This window comes from Gracilinanus agilis, chromosome 5 (genome assembly GCF_016433145.1).
Source record: "Gracilinanus agilis isolate LMUSP501 chromosome 5, AgileGrace, whole genome shotgun sequence".
Classification (NCBI taxonomy): Eukaryota; Metazoa; Chordata; class Mammalia; order Didelphimorphia; family Didelphidae; genus Gracilinanus; species Gracilinanus agilis.
Genome location: NC_058134.1, coordinates 21542710 through 21549559, shown reverse-complemented (window position 1 = coordinate 21549559; position 6850 = coordinate 21542710). Strand labels below are relative to the sequence as shown.

The 6850-nt window shown below is 41.5% G+C and overlaps 1 pseudogene; it reads right to left on the bottom strand.

Annotated features, from left to right (window-relative positions):
- Nucleotides 1–984: 984 nt before the first annotated feature.
- On the bottom strand, nt 985–1563 carry LOC123249743 (annotated as a pseudogene).
- Nucleotides 1564–6850: the final 5287 nt, after the last annotated feature.

Genomic DNA, 6850 nt, shown 5'->3' with positions numbered 1-6850 from the left:
ATCTCTTTCTTAATAGCTGTGTGACCCTGAGCAAATGACTGAACCTTTATGAATTTCCCCTACCATAGAATGTAAAGTCATTGAGGGTAGGGATTATTTCATTTTTTGTGTTTGTATTTGTAATCCTAGCCCTTGAGCAGTAAACTTAATAAATACTTGTTGATTGATTGGTCTCCTTATCTTAAATATAGGGAATAATGGTGTTTAACACTCCCTACCTCATATGGTTGTATGAGATTCAAAGCAGGTAATGCATAAAAAGGATTTGGCTAACTTTAAAATCCTACATAAAGTCCATTATCATTATTCCTTCTCTCTCTTGAATCTTCAGTCTCTCCCTTTCCAATGATGCTTTCTTCTTTGCTTACAAGTGTAAGCAAATGTCTCTCTTCTTCTCTCTTCTTTTTAAGAAACAGATAAACAAGTCTTTCTTCAACACTACTCCTTCCTTGAACGGTAGCCCACTGATCTTTCTTTCATTGCCACATTTCTTGAAGAGGCTATGTCCTTGCCAGCTATTACCAGTTCTTCACAACCACTCTCCTCAGTTCTTTGCAGTCTGGATTTTCTCCTTTGCCCTCTGCCATTCTACAAAAATGACTTTTAAAAAAAACCATACGGCATTTTATCAGAAGGGGAAAAAATCAAGGGATTCTCAGAATTTCTCATACAAGTGGAGTCCATGGGCAAAGAATTCCATCTTCCCATTTTCCAGCTCCCCTGAGTACATCATGGCTCTGATTTGTGTTAAACTGTTGACATCCATATCTCAGTGGGAGCTTTGAATGCCAATGGTCAAACTGGAAATGAATTTGTGGATGAATCCTCTGTCTTTCAAAGCACCAGGCATACCCTGAGCCACTCTGATCATGAACTCTTCACTGAAATCCCCAGTAAACACCACCTGGGTGCTTTCTCTTCAATTTGATCCCATCAGGGTACTACCTAGGACTTCAGTAGTGGGCACCAATAGAGAGCCCATCATTACCACAAGGTCAAGGGCTTTGTGGGTGGGCCCATATTCAGGCTGTGATCATCAGCAATGCCTGGAAACCAAAACATGATGCATATTCTGACCTTGTATAGCTATGTCATCTGGGGCTTCCCATATGCCAACATTTCCTGAGGGATGCAGATGGAGCTGTAGCCCATGCCAACCTACAGTGCTGGTGATCTCATTTTTATGTTTTTTACTTGTGTAGTTGCTACAAATAACCTGGATGTGGGGGTATTTCTCTTTGATGTCCTTGATAATGTTCATTTGGAAGACAGGGTGTGTTTGGGATGAGTCCAAGACAATTGATTTGATACCAGTCTAGCTTAAGCTTGTCATCCTGATAGGTTCATGTTTGCCCCACCTAGCAGGTACTTTTTGTTGTCCTTTGATGCCAGTGAAGAGACCTGGTTCTTCTTCTTCGGGTCTGAGAAGGCCATAATGGCCATTAGCTTATCATCCTTAACTTCAGTGGACAGTTTCCTCTTCTTGCACAGCTGTGGAGTTTCATTTGCTTCTTCTACTGGTACCCCTGCAGTAGCTATCATCAGATCCTCCTCATTTGTCATAATCTAACCAAAACAATGGTTATCCTCTTCCTCCTTGAGAATCTAGACAACAATGGTCTAAGAAGAGTGGATGTGAAGAACTGGTAATAAGCTGGTGAGGACGTAACCTGTTGAAGAAATGTGACAATGAAAGAAAGAATGATGGGCTGCAATTCAAGCAAAGAGTGGAGTTGAAGAAAGACTTGTTTGCCTGTTTCTTAAGAAGAGAGATATTTCCTTACATTTGTAAGTAAAGAAGAAGGCATCAGTGGTGAGGGAGAGATTGAAGATTCAAGAGAGAGAAGAGAACAATAATAGACTACATAGGGCTTTAACATTTGCAAAATTCTTTTTATACAGTATCTCCTTTAAGTCTCACATAAATCTATGAGGGACGGACTGTTAGATACTATTATTCCCTATATTTCAGATGAGGAAATTCCCAAGGGAAGATGGCACCTGCTAGATAACTGCTTGTTTTACGGAGATCTCACAGCCATCATGCCTTGCCTTGGCTTTCAACACATCTTTCATTCTGTCTGTGGGGTTTAGGACCACAAATTTGATGAGGAAGCTCTGCTCATATTTTTACCATTAGCATACTTCACTGACCTGGGATTCTAGAGTGCAATTGTAATGGATAAAGCCAATGTCTCCTGTGAGTACATACATATGGCGCTAGCCATCCCAACCTCAGTAACTCGTCCTGTTGGGAATAAAATAAGCAGGTCCCCAGAATTATTTTCTCAGTCAGTGCTGAGGTCAAATGCTCTGGATCTGCCGTGAAGTCTCATGCCTAAGAAGACATGCTCTATTGGGAGCCCAGAAACAAATGAATTCCCAGGTAGTCAGATAGCCAGCCATGGTGGGGCCAGGGAAAGATGAAGATGAACCTAGCTGGCAGGAGGAAGGACACGGCTGTCATGTTGGCTGGGTTCTGGTCCCACAGTGAGTACTAAACTCTAATAATTTTTTCCCAACCATCATCTCCCTGGGTGACCTTGAGTAGACACATCAGACACAAAAACCACACCCTACCATGCTTGTAATTGGGAAATATTTAACAAATAAAAATGCTTTAAAATCCAGATAATATCATATTTTTAAACATCAGCATGTGGCTCACAACAATCCTCATGTAGTATTTCATGGCCCCCATTTCTAACTGAGTCTGATACCACTGGGGTAGAGGCTTTGGTATAGTGGACAGAATGCTGGACATGGAACCATCAAGATCTGGGATCATGCCCTGTCTCATGCATTTACTGGCTGTGTGACCCTGAGAAAGTCACATCACCTTTGTTTGCCTCCGTTTTCTCACTCTGCAGTGACATACTGGCCTCTAAGATCTATTCTAGCTCTCACTCTCTGATCTTTGCCCTCTCTAGTTTTTGATACTGGTAACCATCCCTTTTTGCTAGTTCCTGCTCCTGATTTCTTTCATGAGCCTCCTGAGATCCTCCTATCTAAAATCCATTCTTTTGGGTCTTCTTCAACATCCCCTCATCCCCTCTTTGCCCATGTTGCCACTCCCAAAGGTCCTATCAGAAGGTCCCCTTCTCTTCTTTTTCTGCCCCCTCTTCTTTGGGCCCTGGTTCATTGTCTTTTTGTGTGTCAGGGACCCCTTTGGCAATTAGTCCGGTGGAGGCTGTTGTCTCCCATCTCACAAAAAATGTTATCTACATTCATAATTGAAGGGGATGCTCAAGGTTAGTGAAAGCAGAAATGTCATTTGTTATCATCCTAATTCAGAGACTCCCTTTTCTTGAAATTCATCCATGTCCTCCCAGTTAGAACTTGTTGTGGGGACAACATTACGGATTTAGCCTTAGACGATATGGGCTCATATCCCACCTTTGCTACTGGTTACCTGTATGAATCTGGACAAGCTCTGTAAGTTTCTGGCCTCAGTTTCCTCACCTATAAGATATAGGGTTTGGAGTAGATATCCCCGAAGGTCCCTCCCAGCTCTAAATCTTTCACTCAGTGATCTCTATAAAAATGAAGTTACCAATAGATAGAGTATGAGACCTGGAGTCGGGAAAACATGAGTTCAAATCTGGATTCAGATAATTACTAGCTGTATGACTTTGGGCAAATCACTCAATCTCTGTCTGCCTCAGTCTCCTCACTTATAGAATGGGCATAATCCTAGCACCTACCTTCCAAGATTTTTATGAAGATAAAATGAGATTATTTGTAAACTTTGTAAATTTTGTAAAATTTTTTAAAAATTTGTAAAAAATTAGGTTTTGCAAACCCTAAAGCCCGATATAAGCTCTAGTTATTGTTGTTATTGTCATAATCTCCATTTTTATCCCTATTCTTAGTTCCTACTAAGTTCATATTCAAATTTCTAGTTGTCTAATGGACACCTCCACCCTAATGTTCCACTGACATATCAAAGAAATCACAGAGCTGACCTCATCTTCTTTCCACTTCTCTAGCCCCAGCTTGTTCCTCTTACTGATCTATTTCTATCCCTTACCCCGGACTTTCAACTCGCATTTGTCCCTTTCTCTCTGTGTAAGGCCCACAAGACATTTGCCAGACCTTATCAACTGTATTTCTAAGATGATTCCCATCCATCCACCTCACTGTCATCACATTCAAGGCCTCATTACCTTATACCTGGATTATTGCAATGGTCCAGTTTCTTCCTCTTCCATCTGCACTAAAGGTTACTGCCAACTAAAGCCTACTGAGGCACAGGTTGGATCTTATCTTTCTCCTCTGATCCCTTGGGTAACTCCTGAATATTCAAGGTGTCTAGAATCTTCCTCCCTCCAGCCTTCTCACATGCTACTTACTCTCTTTCCAGTTGTGTGGAAGCCAATGGTACTATTTTCTCACTTCCACCCCTTTTACCGTACTATTCGTGATGCCTAAAAATTTCTCCCACTCAATTTTTACTTAATCACATTCTATTCGGTGCTATTAAGTGGGGTAATGGAGAGGGTGCCAGGTCTGAAATCGAGAGGTTGTTGGGTGTTGAAATGGACTGAGAAGGCTGCATGGACCAGATTGGGTTTGGGCTGGACCTCGAAGAATAGGATTTAGACAAGGAGAAGTCAGAGAGAGAAGAGAAAAACATGAGGAAAAAACATAAAAAGAAAAGCGAGCCGTATAAGTTTGGTAGACAATGAAGAGAACGGCATTTCTATGTTCAAATCTAGCCTCAGATACTTCCTAGCTGTGTGATCCTGGGCAAGTCACTTAACCCTGCTTGCCTCAGTTTCCTCATCTGTAAAGAGAAGGAAATGACAAGCTACTCTAGGATTTTTGTCAAGAAAAAAACAAATGGAGGCATGAAAATAACAATATTCTACTCATTATCCTGGGCCCAGTTTGAGTCACTTCCTCCACAAAGCCTTCTCTACTAGAGTAAAAGGGGGTACCCAGAGTGATAAAATCATGGATCCTTGAGACCCAGGTAGGAGATAAATGAATGATGAGAATCATTTTAGAGGCTTAGAGAAGGAATGACAGTAGAGGCCCCCTCCAATACCCCAGGGCAACTTTCTAAGACTAAATTGCAGAGTAGGTGCCTCCCAGTAGAGGGAGTGTCCTCATCTGGGAGTTATCTATCCCACTGAAATCCTAGATTTCATCTCTATCCCTAAGACCCAAATAGTATCTAGAGGTCATCTAGTCTACCTCGCTCCTTTTTCAGGGGAAGACAGCAAGGCAGAAGGAAGCCAAATAATTTGCTCAGGGAAGAAATAAGTGGCAACTACAATTCAAATCTAGGTCTTCTGACTCCAAATCCAGTGCTCCCTCCATGACGCCACACTTCAATTCTGATCATTCATTCATTCCATTTTTTTTAACATTTATTAATATTCGTTTTTAACATGGTTACATGATTCATGCTCCTACTTTCCCCTTCACCCCCCCCCCGCGCCCCCACCCCTTTTTTTAAACATTTATTAATATTCGTTTTTAACATTATTCATTCCATTTGGAATGAGATTCACCAGGTTCGCAGCACTAGAAAAAGAAATATACCATAAGCCCTGTATTCAAGGAGTTGACATTTGGATCGGAAAGACATTTGCCTATGAACACTGGCATCAACGTGAAATCATAATGTGGTCTGGTGTATTTTAAAGCAGGAGAGATCCGGGTTGGAATTCTGCCTCTGATCCTAGATAGCTTTGTTGCTCTAGTCAAGGTAATTCACTTAACCCTGTGGATGCCTAGCTTCCTCATTGGTAAAAGGTAAATAATAGCTGCCAAGGTGAGGATTAAATGAGATAACGTGCTTTTTAAATCTTGAAGCGTGGTAGGAGAAGAAGCCCCAAAGAGCGATTCCATCCTAAGTGCTGTGGGTGTTCAGAAGAGGTTGATGTAGGTTGAAATGGTCTGAGAGGGTTGCAAGGATGTGAATTTGGGCCTTGAGGCATAGGGTTTGGTCAAGGAGAAGATAGAAAGGACAAAGAGGAAAAACCTGAGAAAAAGAATAAAAAGAAAAAAGAGCAGAATGAGTTTGGGACCCAAAGAAGAGAAAAGTCTTCTGATGAAGAAGGGAGAATAGAGGGAATATTGGAAGCCTTCAACACTGAGCTAAATCTGTTTTTTGTTTTGTTTTGTTTTGTTTTTTTAAACCCTCACCTTCCGTCTTGGAGTCAATACTGTGTATTGGCTCCAAGGCAGAAGAGTGGTAAGGGTGGGCAATGGGGGTCAAGTGACTTGCCCAGGGTCACACAACTGAGAAGTGTCTGAGGCCAGATTTGAACCCAGGATCTCCCATCTCTAGGCCTGACTCTCAATCCACTGAGCTACCCAGCTGCCCCCCTAAATCTGGTTTTTTAAAAAAGAAGACATCTTTTTTTTCCAAAGAATTAAAGTTCTAATGAGAGACTTTTAACTAACTATAAAATAGGGGATCTTGGGCATTGAGTTTCCTCCCATTCTTTGAATCATATCAGCTGCTCTACCCAAGAATAAATTCTCCCCTTCCCAGAAAGAAAAGGAAAACTGAGAATAGATTTCAGATTTTTCTCTCAGCACTACCTTGAAGGACATAATTTTTATTTTATTTTTTTTATCATAGGTGAACATATTCATTAAAATTAAAAGAAATAAAGTGGGGGTAGGGGGAAGCATTAGAGTCCAGCTTTTGATAAGCCCTAATTGAATGACACCTCTGTGAGCCACAGTTTCCTCAACTGAAAGATGCTAGGATTGACCCCCTTAATACCAAGCGTCCCTTCCGGCTCTAGGATGGGGGGTCAATGGGCAAAGACTCTTCTAACCCTAAGAGAACATCAGGAGCATAGCGCCACCTGCTGCTAAGCAATAGAAC